The sequence below is a fragment of the Coptis chinensis genome, chromosome 3 (genome assembly GCF_015680905.1).
Source record: "Coptis chinensis isolate HL-2020 chromosome 3, ASM1568090v1, whole genome shotgun sequence".
Classification (NCBI taxonomy): Eukaryota; Viridiplantae; Streptophyta; class Magnoliopsida; order Ranunculales; family Ranunculaceae; genus Coptis; species Coptis chinensis.
This window is the reverse complement of record NC_141458.1, coordinates 22,326,239-22,352,268: the sequence shown is the minus strand read 5'-3', so window position 1 is coordinate 22,352,268 and position 26,030 is coordinate 22,326,239.

Below are 26,030 nucleotides of genomic sequence, written 5' to 3'. Positions count from 1 at the left end.
GACTTGGGAATACATGGTTTTGTGTAAAACGTGAACAACTCTTTCTTTGTCAATTATTATTGAACAAAAATCTACTAAAATCTTCAGGGTCCTACCAAAGATATCGTCTCTTTTCCTCTTTGCACAGTTTTCTCCGAGAGTCCAAAAAGACTCCAACTACATTATGAGAAACGAAATAACAAAACAACCCCGAAATACCAGATAATCAGACTTTCTCTTAAACAGATATGTTCGTGGGCAGTTTATATATTGTATTACACATTTTATATAATGTCTTGAACAATTTTATAATTTACGTTTATTAATTTGTTTAATAGAAGATACTATATAAGATGTCCACAATATAAACTGCTCAAGACATTATACAGTTCAAGAGAAAGCTTGTAGATAATTCATGTTAGTTAGCATTAGTACATTAGGCATAATTTGCCCTCTTCACAGATGGTCGTGGTGACTCCAATATTAGATAGTGGTGTGTCTTATCCAGTTCCCTATGACTAGATTCTAGGACTCTAGGAGATGTAGTTGTTGGGAAATATAATCATGTGCTATCTATGCCTAATGTTGTTGAATTTGTGGAGTTTTTAGGTTTCGAACATGTATGTCGAAAGCCTGTATCAAGCAAACCAAAATTAGGACACACGAGTTGTCGTAGTTTCAATTTCCTTAAGTGGTTGCTAAGTTTTTGACAATTAAGGAAGGATTACAGCATCCCTATAGTCGTCTAATTGATTGAGGAAGCTCTCAAAGGCAGCTAAAGACATTTGTCCCGTGAAGTCGAGGCAATGAAGCTGTAAAGTTCACAAAAAGATTTATGAATCTTTGAAGAAAAAGAAAATGAAAAAAGATTAGGCGTTTGACTTATTTTATCATCGGGTTGCAATCATCCACTAAACTTCTTTTAGTACTCCGCGCAGCATCCTATGTAGTGAACATCTTTCACACTTACTGGTAGTGTAGGAGAGTAATATCCTCATTAAGGAATATTGCATACGCGCGAAGCATAAACGAACTCAGGACATCGACCTCCAAGACCGATCTGTGAGCAGCTCCTTTCATGTAGGTGGTACGCTTAAGCTCGTTCAAGGATATCTCAGGACGAATAAACGGCTGGAGACAGAACGCCTCAGATAAAAACACCACCAGGTGTAATCATTACCAAAATCTTACTTGTACTTCCCACCACCGAGAAATAGAGACTACCGCACCAACTTCCAATCAACACACAACTCCTACTAAAACCAACCTAACACACATTCATAATCTCCACCCTACATATGTACAAGAGGTACACGTGTCTCTAGGATCAACACTCCCTTAGACCTATAAATACCACCTACTTGAACTACGTGAGACCTGATTCTTCTCTCCCCTTAAAATCAAGAGAAGATACGTAGGTAGCTCGCTCATGAGCGAACTCGGTCTCTCCAAAACCCAAACCCATCCTCCTCTCTTCCATTGCATGTAAAGAAAAACCAAAACACATCTTTACATTGGCGCCGTCTGTGGTCTCGATTACTTGAGAAACCACTCTCACACAACTCAAAAACCAACAATTCTCAAGCCCACGAAGCATGGCAAGCCTCGAAGCTCAAGTTCAAAACCTCGCAAACCAGCTGGGATTAACAAACGAGAGCATTTCCTTGCTCAGGCAAGAAAATGCTGCTTTACGAGCACAAGTAGATGCTTACCAACAACAACCAGTCGGTAACGTCGCTGAGAACGGCATCAACGAAGTTAATCAACAGATTAACGAATTATCGCAAAGGATCGGCCAGAGTGCAGTAAGAAAGGATGCGACCCAGATTGTTCAAAAAATGCTCAAGACATACCGCGTCTCCGTTCAGTGCCGAGGTCCTCAATAAACCCTCTCCTCAAGATTTTATCCAGCCACGTTTCCCAATGTACGATGGCAGCACGTGCCCCAGTCAGCATGTGGCTCACTACATTCAAAGTCTGGCGCTCTACAGTTCACCCGAGTTTGATCACCTTCACTGTCGATTATTTCCAGCCAGTCTCAAAGATGGCGCACTTGATTGGTTCTTCTCACTTGAGTCTAATTCTATCAAAACCTTTGAACAACTTACTGATCTGTTTGCCAGTCAATACGTGCACAACAGACGAAAGAAAGTGGATCTTGATTCACTGTTCCAGCTATCATTCAGGGAAGATGAAACCATTCGCCAATTCTTAGGCCGGTTCAAGGCCGAACTGTTATGTATGGAAAGCCCATAAATAAAGATATTTTTGCTTGGTCATATATAGATGTGCTCGAAATAGATCCTAATATAGCATGTCATAGATTAAATGTAAATCTCAATGCTAGACCAGTTCTCCAACGGCCTCGCCGATTATCCATGCGATTTCAGAAAGCCATCAATGACTAGGTCGACAAACTCAAGCAAGTCGGTTTCATCAAAAAGGTAGACTATCCAGACTGGATCGCCAACATCGTCGCGGTCCCCAAAAAGAATGGAACAGTTCGCCTATGCGTCGATTTCACGAACGTAAATCAAGAAACACCGAAAGATAGTTTTCCCCTACCTCGCATTGACCGACTTGTCGACCAAACCTATGGTCATGAACTTCTCTCCTTCATGGACGTGTACAGTGGATGCAACCAAATCCCACTTGCTGAGGAGGATCAAGAGAAAACCTTCGTTCATTACAGAGCAAGGAATTTATTGCTACAACGTCTTCCCGTTCGGCTTTAAGAACGCTGGAGCGACGTATCAACGTCTGGTAACTGACATGTTCCAGGATATGTTATGAGATACCATGGAGGTTTACATCGATGACATGGTCGTCAAAAGCAAAAAAGCAGGCGACCACCTCACTCACCTTGAGCAAGCGTTCTTCAGGTTACGCCGAACTCGAATGAAGTTGAACCCAGAGAACTGCCTCTTTGGAGCGTCCTCTGGAAAGTTTCTAGGATATCAGGTGTCACAGCGAGGGATCGAAACAAATTCAGACCAAATCCGAGCGTTCTTAGACATGCCCGATCCACAGACAAAGAAACAGATACAGAAGTTGTCAGGCATGGTCGCTGCACTCAACCGATTCATATCCAGGGCGTCAGACAAGTGCCGACCGTTCCTACAACTCCTCAAAAAAGGCGAGCAGTTCTCATGGAATGATCAATGCCACCAAGCATTTGCCACTCTCAAAGAGTACCTCACCATGCCTCCCTGTTTTAGCCAAACCAACAGACGGAGAAACACTGGGGCTATATCTGGCAATATCAGACTTCGCCATCAGCTCAGTTCTCTTCAAAGAGGAGAATAACTCAGAAAAACCGATCTACTTTACAAGTAAGACACTCACGCCAGCTGAAAAGAATTATTCTTTCATTGAAAGAGCCGTACTTACTTTGTTGTATTCAGCAAGAAAATTCATGCCGTACTTTCAAGCGCATCCGATCAAAGTACTTGCCGACCTCCCCTTAAAGAAAATCTTCCACAAAGAAAACAAGACGACTTGTATGGCAGTATGGGCCGAAGAGCTCGGCGAACACCACATGGAGTTCGTACCTCGAACTTCTCAAAAAGGTCAAGTCGTAGTAGATTTTCTAGCAGATTTCCCTGTCGATGACCCAAATTGGGAACCAGAAACGGAGCTAGCAGACACAAAGGAATGTATCAAATCAGTCTGGTCTCTCTTTGTAGATGGCTCTAGCAACCCTGGCGGGAGTGGCATCGTGGTCATCTTAGTGTCACCCGATGGAACTATGGTAGAGAAGTCCGTTCGAATCGACTTTGCCAATTCCAACAACGAGGCAGAGTACGAAGCATTGATTATGGGACTTCATATGGCGCTACAACTCGGTGTAAAGGAATTCCAAGTCTTTAGTGACTCGCAACTGGTCGTTCGCCAGATTGCAAAAGAGTACACTACCCATAAAGGTAACCTTTCGAAATATCTTCAAGTCGTTCATCATTTACTGCCTTCTTTTAAGAAAGCTACCATACATCATTTTTTGCGTGACGAGAACCGTCATGTGGACAATTTAGCTTACTTAGCCACTCAAACACCGAGCTGCGTCCCAAGACAACTACTCATTGAAGTAGTCGACCGACCTGCGTAACAAATCGAGCATGCCCTAGCAATAAGCGATCTATTCCCTCTCTCTGCCAATCAGTTGAGTCAAACATGGATGCAGCCCATCATAGACTACATCCAGCATGGTACTCTCCTTGTAGAGCGTACCAAGGCTAGGCAAATCCCATATCAGGCACGTCGTTATTGCTTACTTCATAACAAGTTATTCAGGAAATCTGCTGGTGGACCACACTTGCGGTGCATTACTCCAGAACAGGATCAATTGATTTTTGCGGAAATCCACGAAGGAGAATGCGAAAATCATGCCGGAGGTCGCTCTTTAGCCCACAAAGCAATTTCCCAAGGATACTTTTGGCCCCGTATGCAGATCGATGCCAAAGCATACGCCCTCAAGTGTATAAAATGCCAAACATTTGGCCATAACATCATCCAACCCGCTCGCGAGCTGATCAGTATAGCGAGCCCATGGCCATTTCACATGTGGGGCATGGACATCATGGGACCATTCATCCCACAGAAAAGCACTGGTTTCCGCTTCGTCTTAGCTGCAACCGACTATTTCACTAAGTGGGTCAAAGCCATTCCTTTAGCGCATGTCAAAGAATCACATGTCAGAAAATTCATCTGGACTCACATCATCACCAGATTTGGTTTGCCACATACACTAGTGATGGACAATGGCCCCAATTCAAAGCGAAGCGGTTAAAAATTTCTAGCCAAGTGGAAGATCGTTCATGCATTTTCTACTCCACAATACGCTCAGAGTAATGGTCAAGCAGAAGTCAGCAATAAGGCAATCTTAGAAAATTTGAAGAAAAAGATTGAAAAGAACAAGAGCCAATGGCCAAATCGGTTGGAGAACATTTTGTGGGCTCATCGCGCCCACCGGCTTCGGTCGATCTGAGGCGAATCTCCATTCTCCTTGTGTTATGGCGAAGCCGTAATTCCACCGAACTAATAGTCACTACGACTTCGGTCGAGCTTCGTAGAGGCGGGACACAATGACTTCGCGTTACGCGAGGTCGACTTGCTAGAAGAGCGGTGACTTAGCCGCCATCGAATCGCATCTTATCAACAAACTCGAAGAACTCCTACAATAAGCGAGTGCATCCTAGATCTTTCCGGCTGGCGATCTAGTGCTAAAAAGGCGCAAAGGCGACTCCAAATTAGCACCTACGTGGGAAGGCCCATACATCGTTGAACGCGTTGTAGGCAATGGAGCATACTGGATAAAAACCCAAGAGGGGAAATTGTTGCCTCGCCCTTGGAATACTTATCTGCTGAAAAAAATTTATCAGTAAAACCACTGATATTGTATATTCCGTTAAATTTCTTATGTTTCCTATTACAATCTACTCCATTTACTTGCATCGAAAAGTCATACAATTCGCACCGGAAGAACGACCAGTACATTTACTTGGTCCAACACTCTCAGCGAGCAATACGCTGTCATAAGCTAATACGCTCTCCGTGAGCAGACAGCTCCCTGGAGCTTACAGGCTCCTCAGCCTCTCCAAGTCTTGTTAAGTCGGGGACCTATATTTCTAAGGTCGACCGGACGAGAATGCTTTCCGTGAGCAGACAGCTCTCTGGAGCTTACAGGCTCCACAGCCTCTCCAAATCTTGTCAAGTCGAGGACCTATATTTCTAGGATCGACCAAATGAGAACGCTCTCCGTGAGCAGACAGCTCTCTAGAGCTTACAGGCTCCACAACCTCTCCAACTCTTGTCAAGTCGAGGACCTATATTTCTAGGATCGACCAAACGAGAACGCTCTCTGGAGCTTACAGGCTCCACAGCCTCTCCAAATCTTGTCAAGTCGAGGACCTATATTTCTAGGATCGACCAAACGAGAATGCTCTCCGTGAGCAGACAGCTCTCTGGAGCTTACAGGCTCCACAGCCTCTCCAACTCTTGTCAAGTCGAGGACCTATATTTCTAGGATCGACCAAACGAGAACGCTCTCCGTGAGCAGACAGCTCTCTGGAGCTTACAGGCTCCACAGCCTCTCCGAACCTTGCTCGTCGAGAACCTCTACTTCTAGAGTCGACCATACGAGAACGTTCTCCATGAGCATTATGCTTCTATAAGCCAACACGCTCTGTCTGAGCAAAACGCTCTCTTGAGTATTACTTCTAAGCTCAGATCAATCCACCTAGCGTAGAACTCTTAATTCTAGACTTAGATCATCTAGAATGCTCCCAGCGTTTCTTCTTTTATAACATGATGACCAAGGAAGAAAGCGATAATCACAGGCAAAACGTTTCTCTAATCTAAGTCTTAAGCTCCTCAGTTATTTCAAGCCACATGCATAATAAGCAGGATGCTAATTACAAGTAATTAAGCAGAAACATGCATTCCAAACACAAGCAGTAGCAATACTCGGCCAACGCCACAACAACTAGATCTACCGATCTGCTGGGACTACCCAGGAAATCCAGATCGGTGTCTATTACAAATTTAACAAAACATCGAACTGCCACTTCCGTGGAAACCAGTTATCTATACCAAAGTGATGAATCGCTTTCGGTAAGCCCGAAGACCGCTTATATTGTTAACTCTCATATAAGAGAGGAGAACGTATAGAACACTCACGATTTTTAGCTGAAATAGACAAGGATAGATTGCGCCATCAAACATCAGTTAAGACATGCTTATCTTTTGGGGCGCGACTAGTAAAAGCGATGCGTGTCTTTCGCGCAGATCTCAAACATCAGCGCATACCTTGCCCTGCTCCTGCGCCCGGCCGCTTTCAGGGGCGATACTTCGGCCCCAGAGGCGCATATTCGGCACGAGCCATGGTATCATATACATGCTTTGCACGCTACCCCTTGATATTTTTTGGCATATGCAGTCACCTTAGCTAACTCCCCCTCTAGATCAGTCATAGCCGTAACCAATGCAACATTCTCGGTAGTAGCATTCTGATACTTGTTGGTCATCACCTCTAGCTTCCTCTTATCAGCCCCCCCACGCAGCTCGCATACATCCCAGCTCGACGTGCGGGTTATCATCAGTCTCAACGTTTTGCACAGCATCTTTTAGTTTATCATACCTTGCAAGAAACTGCGCGTATAGAGTTAAAGATCAAAATTGCCCTGGAAACAGACACAACAACTTAGCGCATAAGGAGCTCACCAAACAAGCGGTCATATCCATCATCCCTAACAACGTCTCCATATCTTCATCTTTCACCTCCGCCTTGTCCCCATCCAACACGATCCCCTTCAGAAGGCTAGTTGCTATGGGTGCCGAGTGGAAGCTACAGTCCGAGCGTTTCACTGTACGCTTCTTCCTCGTCTTCCCCAGGTAGTAGAATTCGCTCCCCACCTCCCCGAATCGCGGGGACGAATTCTCACCAGCGACTTGGCTTGACCTTTGTTTCTCAGTCGCCACGGCATCCACAAAGATGACGATCGGTGTACCCACCAATCGTGGCGACCTAAACACAATGCCACCAGCTGGACGACCAACTCTCCTAGGTCGCTTGTTGCCTTTGGCTCCTACAGAAACAACCTTCCTCTTACCACGATCACTGTGCACATGAGGGTCGAACTCCATCTCCTCCATTACCAGAGGCGAAGTCTCTCTCATACTCCTTTCTCCTCTCACATATTGGCGGCACCTTGCCATAATCAAATCTACGAACAGAGATAGTACCGCATAAGTTAAAGCTATACACCAACTCCTTTTCAAAGAGATACATTCAAAAATGGAAACAAACATACTTGTAGAAGCAGCGATGAAGGTAGTGCACAGCGTTAAGGCAAAGAGGAGCTAAGACAAGAAGCCAAGCAAATACCTTTGGTATTCTACGAACAGTTTTACTTATTATGTAACGTCTTTTCCCTAAGCACATCATAATTACCTTGAGACGCTAAACGTCAGGCCATCGCCCGCCATCATTACGCTCCTTGAACCGCTCGTTTTCCTACACGTGTCACACACGTGAGAAAATACTGCCGTTCGCGGCAATGAATAGAACACAATACGTCCTACTCTATGTACAGATTACAACGATCTGGTAACAGCATTATGGGCGACACCTAAAACTGAAGACAATTTAACGACAAGACTCTCATTCAAGGCTCCAGTTTCCTTGCAGGTCAGTTATCACCGCAGTACATCCGACATGCATAGTTATAGCAGTATCACCGTTCATACATTCAATCAAGCAAACGACACACACAACAGAGAAACAAGCAACAAGCATAGCATATAAGCAAAAAACGACATGTTCGGACAAGCCCCAACCACAGTTCGTTCCTTAGCCGAGTTGCTGAGCCTACTCAGAAAATCCAACCCGGCTAACCAATACTCATCCTCACATGGTTACCCCAAACCAGTACGGGATACCAGATCGTTCACAGTGGTAGCACATAAAAGGAAGAAAAGCGAACTGCCCAAGTTACCCTAGGAAACCATCTCTATTGCATCATAATTTACAAGCAAACAGATTAACAAGACAAAGTTACAACTCGCCATCTCTAGGCGCAACAACTAGCTCTCCAGCCACAAGTGACTCGTCAATTTCAACATCCCCCCTTCAACCACAACAGACACTCCATCCAAATCCAAACTCATGAGCACATCAGATGCAGCAACTTCAACTCGCGCTACCACGGCCTCTGGCACGACCACTAAAGAAGCAAGAACACTATCGACATCTCTTTGCACCTGTTCCAATGCGGTACGAGACATCCCATGTACATGCTCCTCTTTCAAAGCTTTGTAGTCTGCTTCCAGCTCAACAAAGTCAGCATCTAGGTCGTCATAGGCCTTCGTAGCGTCTTGAGCAACCTTCTTGTAGTGTAAGGCATACTCGTTCAACCTACCAATTTCCACAGTCGCTGCGATGACGTTCTCTTCAGCACCCTGTAGTTTTAGCCTCAGATCTTCTGCCTCGGTATCCTTTAGCATCTTTGCTAGACTCAGAGCTTGGTGTGCTTTATTCAAGTCCTTGAGCTCTTCACGTTCCATCTTAGCGGCGTCTTGAACGTTCTTCAGCTCGTTTGACAGCTTCACCACAGTCTCTATCTGCCTCCACGAACTGAGCAATCTCCTTCAACCGAAACTCACTCACAAAGCTGCGATTTGCACACATATGTTAATAACCAGGTCACAGTAGCGTACATAAGCGAACAGATACATCAAAGGGGGACAAATCCACGTACCAGACATTGCGCGATTTCCATCCGCTTCAGGTTATCAGCCAGTCCTCTGTCATCCAGCTCCTTACGGTTGCCGTCCAGAGCTATTTGTTCTAACAGACAAGCCGATACCTTACTCGACCTGAAGCTACAATCAGTTTGCCTCACAGTTTGTTGAACCCCGGTGTCATCTAAATACACAAACTGTGACTCTAAGTCATCCGCAACCATAACTGACTTTCCATTAGCTCTGCTGCGGGGACCCCGCGCCGCCTTCGCCGGTGATTAGGTTCTCGCACCGCAGGAGACGGACTAGACCCCGCCCCAAAGCTGGCCAACTCTATGACCTGCTCCGGTCGCACCCGACTCCGGCGAGCAACCGTAGCACTAGCCTGACCACCACGGAACTGCCCTACCTGAGCTTTCCCTAAGGCGTGCGTGCGCGCTAACTTTGGCAACTTCGGGCGCATCTTGCTTTCGAGGCGTCATTTCTTCTCTTCTCCGACCTGCTCCTTACATGAGGATTGAAGACCACCGTCTCCAGCTCTACAGGAGCATCAATCGACCCCCCTTCAGGTCGGGAGCTCGACCCACTAGCCCCTGAAGCACCACCTCTAGAGGGTTGTCTCAAGCCGCTACGAGCCCGGTTCCTATCTTCCCGCGTTACCAAATCACTCGCGCGCATCTCCATCACCCCTCGCCTAGTCTGACCTCGAGCTCGGTCCTTTTGAGCCTTTCTTTTTTCCCGGATCGCAGGCCCACCCTTTTCCATAAAGAAATGAGCAAATTTGGGCAGCTTCGCTTGTTTTTCTACTCGAGTCAGCCGCGCGAACCTCTCTATCTCCCCACGATCAATTCGCGTTTTCACAGAAAAATCTACAAACAAAGCAAATACATGGGCCAGTTAGAACAACAGTAAATCACCAAGTAAAGCGACAAAAGAAAGGCATTCATACCCACTGGATATGTTACAAATCCTAGTTTGCAACCTACATCCGCTAGCACAGTAGTTGCTAACTAGCAGCAACGGCCTCTTTGTCCAGGCCTCGTTGCTTACACCGTCAATCACAGCAGAAAACGTCGTCATCGTTTGCAAACTAAAGTTCAGATTACCAGATCACCTCACAACATAATGCTCAATTATGTCGGATACCCCTATATGGTATTCCCCACTCGCATTCAACAGGTTGAACACCCTAAACAGTCGCCAGGTGTTACCAACAAATTGACAAGGAGACTTCCAACAATGAGCCAAGAAGTCACAAACCAGTTTCGAGAACGGTATTTGCATATATGCTCTCAGCTGGCCTTCACAGATGATTACCCCACCATTCGGCGGGTTGTACTCCTCACTACGTACATTTTCACTCAACCGTGGTTCGTATATCTCCAGATCGGGAACGTTGATCCCATAAGCTGCCCTCAATTTGGGGAACGAGCTCGCAGCATGACGATCCACCGTCCTAGGGGGCAACTCACTTGACGTCGAACTCTCCCCTCGACCTGACGTACTGGCCACAGCACCTTCCGACCCAGATCGTGTATTACCCTCGTCTACCCTAACTTCCTCATCCCACTCAACCTGAATGCCAAGACTCACCGATTCTTCCTTATCATCCTCATACTCACCACAACTTAATGAGACCTCCCGAACCTCTTCCGATCGAGTATAGTCAGAATCAGACATTATGATGTCTCCTTATCAACTACCCAAACTTAAACCCTACAGCCTAATACTGACCTACCTACTCAACAAATCGCACTTGAACAAGAGGAAAGCAAATTGAAAATGAAAAGGCAGCAGCAGCAGAAGCAGAAGCACTCACTTGAGAAACCCTAGCTTACATTTTTGCTGAAGAAGGAAACAGGAAATACTTTTTCGAGTGTCCCAAATTTGATTTTGTACAACCGCCCGTTCAGTTACCAAGAAGTAATGATTACAGCCTATGCTCTAGCCCGCACACGTGTTCTAAGGACCTGTCTTTTCAAAAGTTCCGAATAACGCGGCGACACGTTTCTTTACCAACTGCTACAATTCTGTCACGTGCCAATCATGGGTGTAACGCCCGTATTTAAAATACGTATTAATCTATTTATTAATTAATTAAATTTATTTATTTAAAAATCGACTGGATTGGATTTGGATACATGGGCCTGATTTTTGGGCCCGGGTCTGTGTTAGGCTTGGGTTTCGAACCCAAGTATATAAACACATTGTTCTAGAGAATAGGGTTTTGAAGATAATAAAAAATATTAAAAATGGAGGCAGAGCTAAAAACCCGTTTGCTGGAGCGTTGGAGCGCGACGACTCGGACTAGGAGGATTTTGTCGAACTGTTCATTATTGTGAGTAGCTATTTTTGCTATTTCACCAAATTTATAGTTTTCCGTGTACCGGTGTATTCTGTTAAAAGTTTCTGCTCCTGTTTTCGGTTCATTATACTATTATTATCATTCGTCCTATCATTAAAAATTGGTTAAACTGTTGAACTGCGATACTGTAGGGGTGTCCTTACATTTTATTGAACTGTGGGAACGGTTCCAAACTCGGGAGCATTGTTAATGGAGGCGTGAGTCCCATGAATCGTTCGGCCATTTTAGTTATGTTGTTGGTATTGGAGGGTGGGTAGTGGGGCGGTCAAAGCTGTAAATCCGACATCAATGGCGTCAGCCTCATAGAAATCGTGCTGCCCTTTAATTGATTGTTTTGTTTTGTTGGGTTAGGTTGTTTGGAGTAGTGGGATTATGATGGGTGATAGTGGGGTGACTGATAGTTGGTGATGGGGCGCGACTGTTGGTTTACTGGGCTGTTAGAAGCTTTGAACAACTGTGTTAATGGCGGCCAAAAAATTGCCCAGTGGTTTTGGTTAAGCGAATTGTTGTTGTTTGGGTTTGATGATGATGGGGTAGTGTAGTGTGGGTGTGGGGGGATGTAAATGGTGTCGAGTAGAGCTTGAAGCAAGCCATTAATGGCGGTCCAAAATTGTAGATCTAGTTTTGAGGATGGGCTATCGAAGTTAGTGAATGGGGTTTTGCTTTTGTTAATGTGATAGGGTTTGTAACAAGGATTAAAACCGGGGGGTTGTATGGGTGGTCGAGTGGAGGTCGACGGTGGCCGATTTTGGGTGGTCTCTTTGGAGGAAGAAGATGGGGTTTTGGGCTTGGACCTTGGGCCCGGGTTTGGATTAGATTGGTTGGCCTTGGGCCAAATTTCAGTTTTGTTTGGTTGGGCCCAAAAATCTATTTATGTTTTGGGCCGGTTTTTATGTTAAGTTTTGGGCCAGTTCTTTTTGGTTTTGTTTTGGGCCTGGTTTTGATATTAGTTAGTGGGTTGGGCCATTTTCTATTTGTTTAATTTGGGCCAGTTTAATTTAAAGTTTTTGAGCCGAACCACTTAACTGTTTTGGGCCAGTTTCTAATATTGTTTGGGGCCGATCCATAGGACTTAAAATAGAGATCCAAATGGGTCTTTCAACGTTTAGACTTTTGGGTTCTAAGGTTTGGGCTTGGCCAGTTGGGTCCGAACCATTACCTTAGCCATGAGCCAATGAGCCATGCACATTGACCTTAGCCATGAACCATGGATATGACCATGAAACTGTCAAACATGGAAACGACACTTTGACTTTGACCTTTAATCGTTGGCTTTGACCATGACGTGTTGACTTTGACTTTGACTTTGACCATGACGTGTCGACTTTGACTTTGACCGTTGATTTTGACCGTTGACCGTTGACTGTGGAATGTTGACTTTTTCCCGTTTTTCACATATTTAAGAATATGGACAAATATAATAATAAAATATTGTCAAAGATTATATAACGTTGTTTGTCATTATCTAATTAAGATTTGACGTGAGTAGTGTGTAAAGTATATATATATTGGACTTTGATTGTGGACTGTGGACTGTTTAATTGTGCTGCATTTTATGTTGTAAATTGTATAAATTTGGTGGTCATTATCCAATTAAGATTTGACGTTGATATTGTGATATTATATAATATGTTGGGATATATATATATAATGCAATATGTTTGGGATAAATAAATGTATAAACACTCCATTATTATATATGTGAGATGCTATTATGAGGTAGTATAGGATTGGTGAATATTTGCCCACGGGCTTTGTGGCTTAGTGCAATAATATATTGGCACGGGAAAGAATAAAAATGGTTATGAGATATATTTGAGATATTTCTAAATAGTGTGGCTTAGTACAATAAGGTAATTGACCTGCACGTGATATAGTGGAATGGTTATGAGTCATTAATCTATGACACCTGAATAAATTACGTAACGAAAATCCTAGAACCTAGCTACCACAACTCATGTGATCTGCCCTGTGTGGGCGTGTGTAATTTGATTGGCCCTTCCGTTTGAAAGAAATTCGAATGGCCTTCGGCGTAAGTAATGTGATTGGCCCTTTCCGGCGTTTGATGAATCTGAATGGCCCGGGCGAGCCCGAATAGTGGTTTGATTATTCCGTTCGCAAAATAGAACGAGACGCGCGATATTTTATGCCGAATAGTGGCATTACTTACATAATGGCTTTCGTGTGAGGGTTATCCGGTGTGCGGCATCCCGCTCAGGGTAGTTACGCACGGAGTGGTACATTATGTAAGGGGAGGCATGTGGATGTACATGTTCGGCGTTGGGTAGCGATTGTGGTAGCCAGGGAAACTAGGTAAAACATAGATACGACGTGATTTTAGGGATACGCAAAGAAAGCCTTAAAGAATATAATTATGGTAATATGTTGGTTAACTAAATATCTTTAAATATATGATTGTATATGGCTTTGCGGAAGGGTGGGTCAAACTAATTACTTGGGCAGAGACGACCCACTCTGTTATTGAGCATGAAATGCGGTACGGATATAATATGTTTGGTTGGTTATTTGTTTAGTTATAACTTAAGGTGCCTCGATGGAGGAACTAAATGCCTTATTTATTATGCGTATAGTTTGTTGTGTGGTTAATGGGAAGTTAAGGCGCCTCAGTGGAGGAACTACCTACCTAAATTATTATACTTAAGGATGTTGTATTAGTCGTTGAAAGTTAAGGCGTCTCGATGGAGGAACTAACTGCCGTATGGTTTGTGTATATATTGGTATAAGTATATGTTGTATTTTAGGGCTACTCACACCAGCATTTTTATAATGCTGACCCGATTTGCATGTTTGTTTATCGGGTGTGTTCATTAAATGAACACAGTTGATAAGTCTTGACAGGTTTAGTGTTGAAGAAGATTGGTTGCTGCTTGTGGTTTGCGTTAGCATTGCATCTCAGGATATGCTTTGTTTTCCTTTGAGGTGATATAGATTTTCAGTTGAGATAAGATTATTTGCATTTTTTATTTGTTAATTTTTGTAATGAAAAGGACTTTTGTTTAAGTTAAAATTTTTATTGGTTTTTAATTATCCGCATATTTTAAACTGTTTATGGGTTTTTAGAAGTTGAGAGTGCGTCACACCTCGGAGATCGAAGAGTCGGGAACAAATAATGTTTTTCCGAATTCTATCAAAATTTGGGGTGTGACAGTTTGGTATCAGAGCATTTGGTTAGCTTAGGCTTAGGTGAGTCTAAGTGATTCTCGGATCGTGGTTTATGGGTAGTGTTTAAGAAGTAATATTTTCAAAACTATTTCCGCTAGTTGTTTTATCTTTATAAAGAAAATGAAAGAGTTATAGAAATAAAGAGAGTCAATATTTTTCTTGATTTGTTTGTATGTGTAATTTGTATATTTATATTAGTTACTCTGGTGGAGTGCATATGAAATGCTTTTATTTTTCCTTATTATAAAAGGAGTGGTTATATGTGTAATATGTTAATTATTAACGGATTTGATCAAAATGATGTGTACTGCTATAATGTTGTTTTGTTGTTTGTGTTCATTTTCACATGAATTATGGATTAAGTGTGATAACCTGTCTGTGAACTTTGTATTTGAGAATTATGTTATTATTCAAGAAATAATAAGATATTTTAATCTATATTGAATGAGTTGCATTATCTGATGGCTTTGTGACGTACTGAGTAAGGAATTAATTGCCTCGGTGTTGGAGGAACTATCTCGCCTCACTCGTACACTTTAATGGATGAATAGTATTTTGAAGAATAAGAGATTAATTTGTTAGATGTGATTAATTATAAATAGAAAAATATATATATATATATATATATATATATATATATATATATATATATATATATATATATATATATATATATATAAAATAAAATGTATTCGTGTATTTTTTGAGATGTGTATACTAATGATACACGTGTATTCTTTTTTGAGATGTGTATACTTGCGTATACACGTGTATTCTTTTTGAGATGTGTATACTTGCGTATACACGTTTTTATATTGTTGTATATATAGAGGAACTATTACCGTACGTATGTGATGATTAATATTGTTTTACCAAGAAAACATGCATGTGTAGGTTGTTTTCTTAAGGTCACGTTATTAATGATTAATTAAAATAATGGTGATAATTGTTAAATTAGTTTCACATTGATTTTTGCATATTCGAGTATTCCTAAATATATACCTTGATTAATGGTTCATAAATATTACCGTGAGAATATAACTTGTTATGGGTGACATATTAGAAATCATAAATTGGATGCAATATCCTTGAAGAATATTTAACGGAAAATCGGAAATTGGATGCAAATGCATTGAAATAACCTAAAAAAATAATTAACTGGAAATCAAAAACCGGATGTAACTGCATCAAACTACCCTCAAAGCATAAATAACCGGAAATTAGAAACTAGATGTATATACATTAAACTAACCTCAAAAAATAATTAACGGGAAATCAGAAACTGGATGCAGATGTATTGAACTAACCTCAAAGAGTAATTAACAGGAAATTAAAACCTGGATGCAAATGCAATGAACTAATCTGAATGAGTAATTAACGAAACATTGAAAACTATATGCAACTGCACTGAATTAACCTTAATGAATAACTAACGGGAAATCATAAACTTGGTGCAACTGCACTGAACTAACCTCAAAAAATAATTAACGGGAAATCAGAAACTTGATACATACAACTACATTGAATTAACATCAAAGAATAATTAATGGGAAATCGGAAACTAGATGCAACTACATTGAACTAGCCTCAAAGAATAATTAATGTAAAATCGGAAACTTGATGTAAATGCATTGAACTAACCCCAAAACATAGTTTTACATTAAATCGGAAAGTATAGTTTTACATTTTAAGTAGTATTTATTGTAATTTTTTTATTATGATTGGGAATGTTTTGTTATTTAAATAGCTTCAATATCATCTTCGCCACATTGGGCATTCTCACAAAACTTCAATCAAACTTCTATTATTAAACCTAACAACAAAATTATGTCAATGGGTTTTATCAAGGTTTGGTGCTTTCTTTTTGTAGAGAGTGGTGATATAAATTTGAATGAGTGATTAATATAATTTTCATATCTCATAGCTATGCATAGTCGCTAATATTTTTTAGAATAATTTAATATAACGACACCCGTTCGTAGGACGGGTTTGAAAGCTAGTGTAAATATAATATTCAACTCTAATTGGATTGGTCAACAATTGCGGCTGAGCTTTTGTTGGAATTTGATGGGCTTTTTGCTACTGGGTTTCAATTGTAATTTGGTTGGGCTTATTTTGAGTGGGCTTTGGTTGTAATTTTTTTAAAAATCAACCTCACCATATGGACTGGGCTTTTGTTGGGCTTGCTTTTGTGGCTTGATTAATTGGACAACTCTCAATTTCACGCTCATAAAGCGTGCCCAAAATGCTAATATATATAGTCATTCTCTAAAAAGTAGCTACTTAAGTTAACTTAAAATAAGTACGTAAGTAAAATTTTATTTAGAAAACTAGTTTTTGAAGTGCCGTTATATTAAATTATTATGAAAATTATAGTAACTATGTGGAGCTGTGGAGCTATGAGGTATAAATATTATATTGGTTTTTACTTTATATTTTTATGTGGGTGGTTCTTTGTCTTTTCCAGTTCAGTTGTGTAACTGTTATCCACATATTCTATGTAGAGTTATGAGATATGCATATTATATTTGCTTTTACTTAATTTTTGATGTGGACGGTTCTTTATCTTCTCAAGTTCGGTTGTGTAACTGTTATCCACATGTTATATGTAGAGCTATGAGATATGAATATTATATTGGCTTTCACTAAATTTTTGATGTGATTCCTATGAATATCATTAATTAGTATATCTCGTTGTCAAGTAATATTGCTTCAATCTAGTTATTAGATAATGATACTGGGCAACACTATGAATAAATTATGATTGAGCATTTAGTAATGGTTTCTTGCTGTTTAGCAAAAAAGTGTTAATCTTTTCAAGTTTACATCCATTATTAGCTATATTTTGTGGGTTTATGTAAATCAATTGGGAAATAAGTGATTATGGACAGAGTAGAGGTGTAAATTGAAGGTGGTCGAAAACTGTAGGATTTGAGGAGAAAGGTTATTCTGGGTTGTATTATCCCACAACTCTTTCGTTGTACATAGAACTTGTTGTTGATTGGACATGATGTTATTTTTCAATTTTTTAATGTAAATGGTGTAAATTTATAAAATTTTGTAATGGCAGAAAATAAGAGCAACGAACAGCAGCTGCACAGAAGAAATGTTATCAATGCATCTCTGTTGCTATTTCTGATTATGTATTAATCTTATGGGATAACGCGTTGTAGAAGAGACAATAACTGATTTTCATATTTCACTTTTCAAGTGAATTGAAGTTTTTATTTCCTCTTTCTATGCATGTTTCATTGTTTTTTTTTAGGATAAAGTAGAATATGTTGTAAGGAAACCAACATGAATATTTTGTGCCATGGCACTCACCTTATCACCATGCTAAAATTACTGGCCTCAGCTGTGTTGATGAACTTGGCTTGAGGTTTTATAAGGAATGGCGAATTTATAAGGAAGAGCGGGAATAATCTGATGCATTCTAGGCAAGTGTTACCTCCTTGTGCATTCTAAGCACAGTTTTTGGTGGTTTGATATACTTTACGACTATTTGTATGTTTGCCTATGGAGCAAAGAAGTATGCATATATTACTCGGTGTCATTTTCCAACAGGGCATAATTTTGCACTTTGGAGCATCATTACTATTTTCCTTTCTATATTGGTACTTGAGTACAATCTTGCAAGCATTGGGCCTAAGAGCAGATATAGCTGATCAAACCCAGATATTTGCGTGCGGCATGATCTCTCAACTCTATTCTTATGCTTTGAATTTGGCAATGCAGAGGTTTTTTCAAGCACAGAACATTGTGAACCCCCTTAACTTATTGCTTACATAGCTATTGGGATTTTTTTTTTCGGTTTATTTCGTTTATTTCATTTGTCATTGGTTTTTAAGTCTAACGAATGGTGGGTTGTTTGAATTATTAGGATTAACAACTATCTTAACTTTGATGTATAAATTTGCACTTATTAGGAGTTTTGATACATCAGTAGATTTAAATAGTAGGTTAAAATGTTAAATAAGTGGCTCGGTGTAAATTTACTGCTTTGAAAATAAGACATATTGTAAACATTTGTCTATGAGCTTTCAAATGGGCTTTGAAATAGGTTATGCTATTTTGGTTTGGTGTTTGGTTATTTTCAATTTTGTTTTTTCGGTTTATTTTGTTTCTTTTATTTGTCATTGAAAGACGACGTGAACTGAGATTTAATTGTTTAAACACAAAAAATAGAGGAATTTATGATGTTTGAAGTTTGTTTCGGTCAAAGTGTAGAAGTTCTTCCGTCATCATTCTTTACACCTCTAGCCATAAACCCATTTCCCCTAAACTCATAGTTGTCGCTCTCTGCTCTTTTGGTTTCATATTCATTGTAGTCTTATTTATCTACTACCGTAGACGCTATGGATGGGTAAGTTTCTTTAGTCAAATATTGTTTTAGTCCAATTGCTTAGGATACTTAAGAGACAAAATGGGCTGAGTTGTACATGTGCATGTGTTGGGGACTTGGGTGTTATCTTTATGCTAATTTATGTTTTGGCTGAATTGAATATTTTATGTTTGATTTGACAGGTTTAGTAGTGGATCTGCATCAGGAGTAATATTTCAGATTATGGATTTGGAAGACAACTGTGTGGCTTTGCAAACACAGAAATGGATAGCAAAGTCCAATGCTGAAGCACATATGCTAGCTTTGGATATTGTTAATAAATACTAACTGCTGTTTTGTTAGTTTTAAAAAGTTGGTGTTAGTTTTTATGTTTTTGGAGGGCACTTTTTTATGTTTTGAAATGTAATATGTCTTAATACTTTGCAAGTTTGAAAAAAGCTTATACCATGGCATATGCTTGTATTATTGGATATAGCTTGGCTACTGGTAAAGTATACGGAAAATGGTTTGCTCATGATCTTTGAAGACGAAACAGATAAAAGAGCAATATTCTTGATTTTTAGGCATTCTATTAGGCCCACATATATTTCTAAATATGTTTTTTTAGTTATTGGGAGATGATGTTCGAAATCCTCAAGTATGCGCTGTTTGACCCACTTAACTACTCGTTATAAGATTTAATTTTTCATTGCTTCCTCCAATAAATTTTGATTATTGTCCGTCTTTTTTTAGGTTCATTCATTTCAGGCATTAACTTCAGTAAAATCAGAAGACTTCTTTTGTAATGCTGCAGTTCGAATAGCACATTAACTACGAATATATTTCAAAACAACATTATTTTGCTACAAATGAAGTAAATAAATGAAATTAATGCATATCTAAAGTTTAAAATCAGTGTTTAACAGAAAAAAATACTATGTGACCAACATAATAAAATTTTGGTATTCAAGTACTAATCCTCATGTGTCACATCCCAAATTTTCAGAAAATTTAAAATAGAGAATTATCCACACCCTATTCCATCTTCTGAAAATCTAGGATGAAACAAAACCTTAATAACCTATTATCAACCACGATATTAAAATATGAGATCAAATTAAAACCAAACGAACAATTCTTAATGTACAATTTGGGGTGTGACATCATGATTTTCTTTTCTTTATTACGGAACTCTCCATGCCCTTCATTCCTTTAATTTTTTCTTCGAGATAATATATTTTATCTTTGTTGTGTTTATCATCAACCAAACAATCTAGCATAATATTTTTTAGGATGTCGAGTTGATTCTGTTTCTCTTCAACTTCTATTCTTAATTTTCTTCATAAGTTCTTTGAAATTGAAGTCTTCAATTTCCATATCATGGTCATCCTTTATAAACTGTATTGCATGAAAAGCTGCTGAATCCTTTGCTTTTGCAACAGAATATGTGGTGCTTCCATCAATTTCTTTAACTATGATGTATTCATTGTTAAAAAATAAGTCTTTTGGTACCTTTAATGTTACAGTGCTTTTGAATCGTCCGCTTTCTAATTATGTGTTGTAGACCGGATCTTGTTGAATGTTAAGTCATGTTTCTAGAATTTCCTTTAGCATTTTTTTTTACATAAGCTATAATTTTCATACGCCATTATCTGCAATATACATAATAAAATGAAGTCAATAAATAATTGTAAATAATGGAGAAGATGAAGAAAATAGGCTACCTGGTTTTTCAATATGTGTAGTTCAATTGTTTTTTTTAGGTTAATAGATTATGTTTTACTAAGTGATTGGAGGTTCACTTTTTGTAGGATTCTAGTTTTGTATATATCTTAAATTTTGATATTTGCAGCCTCCACTCTATTAGGACCCAGGATTATGACATGTGTCGGGTAATTTGAAATTTGGATTTTGAGTTTTATGGTGTGGGCACGTGCAAAACGTGTGAGGGGTAGTTGTGACATTTTGAAAGGGCATAACACCAGACACACCACAATAGACGGTCAAACTTGGTAAATGATGGTTAACTAATGATAGGGTTACCTAAAGCTAAGAAATGTAAAACTTTGGGTCCAACGCAAATACCCATATTATTGGGACGACTTAAAGCTAAATCACCTTATTTTAAATTAGTTTTTTTTTTTTAATTAGGTAGAAGCTATTGGGTTTTAGAAACCTCTAAGTTTACTATTACTGTTGGGCCTAGGCCCAACAAATTTTATAACATATGTTTTAAGTGGGTATTGTATCTCAAATTCTATTCAAATTTGAGTTGCTACCTCTTTTTTCCCACGTAGCTTCATTTCACACTAAATTGCTCCAATCTTCATGGTAAGATATGTATTTGATTATGTGGATGTGTTCTCAAGAATTGGATCTTTAGCTTTTCTCTTAATTTTCTCATTCACATTTTTCAGGCGACGGGAGGCCTGTTATGGAATGGGCAACAGTCTAAGGTTCTTTCTTTGGTGCGGCTTCGTGGAATTGCTTATCTTCATGAGGACTGTAAGCATCATTTTTCAGATTTATAGGCTTTAATTAGTAAACCCAGAAACTTGTGGTGGTTTATACTTTATAATCCATAGGTGGAAGACTTTCAATCTCAAACAGTGGACCTTCACGTCCTGATCCTTGGACATGGTTATTTGAACACATTTTACATTCAGTTCATTATATCCACACACATTATCTTGACACAAATTAAAAGATGGAGCATAAGAGTTATACGCTCTTATGACCCAATCTGAATGTGCTTGAGACTTCTTACATTTTTGTGATCCGTGTTTGGTAAAAATGGTTTAAGAGTCGTGGTTGTTGCATGTACGTGCATTTGAGACACACCGAGGGACACTCAGAGATCGACATTTTCAGTTAAAATATGGAGTGTCCGACTTGGGTACGACTTCCATTTTGCAGTACCAGCACAACACAGTTTAAGAGTATGTCTGGGACTCTGGCCTACGTCTCTAGTGATTGCATCTAAAATAGAAACTTCATTTTTTTTGTAAAAGTAAATGCAAATGTAGAGAAAAATAAATATTTCATTAAGTTATGATGAACTATAGATAATTCAAATTGAAAAAATAAAAACATAAATTTGATGGATCTAACACTGTGCTAATCCTCATCCAATATAGAATTCAGCTTGAAAACACTATGCTAATCCTCATCCAAATCTGATGAATTATTTGGGATGCTTAGGTAGTCCATTTCCCAATTTGGTCCTCCTATAAGCAATGCTTCATTTATTGACTTCAAATAGGCATTTTCTTTTCTAAAGTTTTCAATATATTGATGAAGTTGTTTTTCTCTAGTATTTGCTTCATGTAGCTCTTCACGTTTAGTAATGACTTCTACTTTGTGGTTGACGTCTAAAACCTCAAATTTGTATATTTGTTGTAGAAAGCGGATAGCGTTTCCTGCAGCCGCATTTTCTGAGTCCACTTTCTTAGTTTGATACGTCCCCAAAAATAATTGGCTTATAAGATAATTCAGATTTTTGAAGATTTCTCTCATTATCGGCAAATCTATTATGACATCTGCAACGTATTGGTTGTTTTCAATCTTTGATATGTAAACTAGTTCTCCCTGAATTTTTTCCTTGATTAGAATTTCCCTCAACACTGTCTTGAGTGAAATATTGTGTTTGGTTTCATACTCCATGAGCTGCATTTTAAAAATTACATTAGTTTATATTATCCAGAAATATACAGTCTCACCATTGTCAGGGCATATAGTAATTTGGTATTTTTAGAACATGCAAATTTTAGGTTTTGTTTTATTGATGGATCTTTTACTATTTTGTAGGCTTTGTGGGAAGATACTAAATGTGTGTCAAAGTGGGCTATAGTGAATAGGTGCTACTTCCCTGCGGAACTTTTCTTGAGTTTGAGATGGAAGGAAAAGATTTTTTTGTGGCCAGTAGGAGAGGAAGGAGAAATGTCATGGAAGATGGATATGGAGTTATAATCGATATTGTGGGAGACTCTAAGTAGGTATATATATACCACTAAACTTGGTTCCAGCATTACATAATTTTGATATAAAAACATGCATTTTCTTATACTCTACTTACATATATATACTATACCGTACCCTATACACACACACCTTTCCTCCTTGAAATAAATTTTAAAGCATATGGATGATTTGAAAGTTGATATGTTCTCCTTAGGTCTGTTTTTATATTTCATATAATTTCATTATGTCGAAGTTATGTTGCTGAGTATAGAAAATTATATAATGGAAGATTTGATGCTGAAGTTCTTTAAGATAAAATAATTGTGGTGTTGGATTGATTGACTCAATAGCTTCAACTCGAGACTTGTCTCTCCCACAGTCCCACTGATTTTACAATATTGAGAAGAATTATAAAGAGGAGGGGTAAGAGGGGTTCCAGGAACAATTAATAGTGAGTGGTTGTTACACTAATACAGGTCTTAAGTTCAATATAATTTTGAATTAAAAGAATAATAAAAAAAACAAACCGTTACAGGCTTACGCTAATATCTCATGTGTTTAAACTTTAATATTAATTTTTTTTTTATCATCAGTTGAATCATAAAAGAGAAATCAACAAAATTATTAAATAAGATACTGGAAAAGAAATCATTTAGCTTATCCATTTTTGTTAACTCTTTCTGAAGCCTTGATTGAATATTTTCTATTGTATGCAATGAAAAAAGGAAAAAGAACTCAGTTATATATGTAAAACTAATGTAAATCAAAATAAAAGAAAAAAATTGAAAGTTTACCCGTGTTTTTTGTTTTGTGTTAGGAGGATCGTTGGTTTTATATATATATATATAGGTTTGTTTAGGTTAATTGATTAGGTTTTCTTATGTCATTAGAAGTTTAGTATTAATAGGATTCTTATTAGATAGGTTTGTTTAGGAAGTTAAGTATAAATATGATTCTTTTGGTAGAAGAAGTCCTTATGTAGGCCTGGGAATTAGACCGTATACTTCCTTGCTAGTCTAGGAGATTAAAACAAATCACATTGGTATCTTCCTCAGGCAGTGAAGTTCGGGTACAAAGTTGATAAACACTTTATGAAAGGTCCGTGTAAGATAATACATTCTTGTGATATACAAAAATATCTAAAGAAAAGAAAATAAAAGGAAATAAGAAAGAATCCATGCATCAGGCAAAATGAATGTCTAGTACGTGCAAAAACAACACCGATACTCTAAAAGCACCAAGCTTATTATTAGATAGGTAGATAGCAATGATAGAAAAACCCTAATACAGTAAGCAATAAGATAGTTATTGCGACATACTTAAACTTTCAGTTTGAGAAATAGCAACATTTTGAAAAACCCATGAAAAGGCGTGGCTATTACTAATGAGTTATGATTGACTTCAAGTTTCAAAAGAGAACTTTTGGATTGCACATTTCTAAGTTCTAATTATGACAAAAGTAGAAACTTCGTTCAAAATGCCTAAGACAACCCCCACCCCTCTCTAAAGTTAATTCTCAAGTCTAAGTACTATTAGTCCATAGTTCAACTCTAGCCCCTGCTCACATCCCAAGGAACTAATGCATATCCATAGATGAACCTTGTTGTTCCCTCTGTGTAGACTTGAGGCTCCTTAGGCAGTTTATTGAAAGCCAGAGTAATCATATTACTATAGTCTCAAACTATCAATGTGATGATTATGATAAGATAGCACTGATGAAGATATCAATACAAAGTGAGAAAACCTACAATTTTCTGACGACTTTGCATACAATGGAAGCTGATGCAAATGTCTTCCATCGAGATATCTATTGTCGCCTTTGGTCCTCTGCTTGATTCTTAGGTCTAACTCTTCGGAATCATCTGTGAATGGCATATCTAATTCCTGAGAATCATCAAAAATATCTAAGGATGTTGGCTACATACTGTTACTAATGTATTTACTTGCTTCCTGCATTAAAAGTATAATAATCATAATAAGAAAGTCTCTCATAATTTGGTCCTAGGCATAGTCAACCATGATGCTTGCATCTAGTCAGGTTCACCTTCTAATGGGGCCATGTTTTGATCCTCTTACCATATACTGTCTTCTTAATAAAGTCTTCTTAATCAAGGCCCAAAATATCGCCGATATATCCGATATATCGCCGATATATCTCGGTAAATTGGTACACCGATATCAATATTTTCGACATATATCCACCGAATATTGAACTCCTTTTTTTCCGATATATATCAGAATTTCCTATATGAAACTTTATATCGCCGATATAATCGATATTTCCGATATAATCGATATATATCGGTTGACTTTTTGACATTTTTTAAGAAGAAATGGGGCTCAGCCCCTTGGTTTTAATCCGGATGAGTGTAAACCCCTTTATATCGGCCCATACCACATAACCTCCCTATTTATCAGCTCATATCACAAAAACTCTCTGTTTTCCAATATCAGCGAAATTCCAGTCCGATTTCTATTTCCTATTTTATTTTATTACCTTTTTTACCCTTCTTCCATATTTGGATCAGATCTCATTGCTTGAAGCTTCTCATAAAATTAAAAACCTCCTTCTCCATTTCACTGACCTCTTCAGCCTCAACATCATTTTTCTCTTCCAACTTCTCAACAAATTTCGCATCCAACTTCACAAATGTAATCGTCATCACCACTTATGATCACCGTATTCACGCGATTTGAACAAGCCAATTATAACACCAAGAAAAGAAGGCCAAGCATGAGGAGGTAAGGAAAGGATGGAATGCTTAGGTGGAGTGATGTCTGAGAAGATGAAGTATACATGGAGAGTGGCCGGGGAGCTCATGAGAGTGACTCCTCCAGTATTTGGGAATTTTAAGAAAACTACTAAAGATACCAGCTTTGGTGGTTTTGAGATGTGTTGTGTTGAAGATGTGGTGTGCTGGAATGCTATGATTGATGGGTATGTGAAATATAGTGAAATGGAGCTAGCTAAGTTGGTTTTTGAGA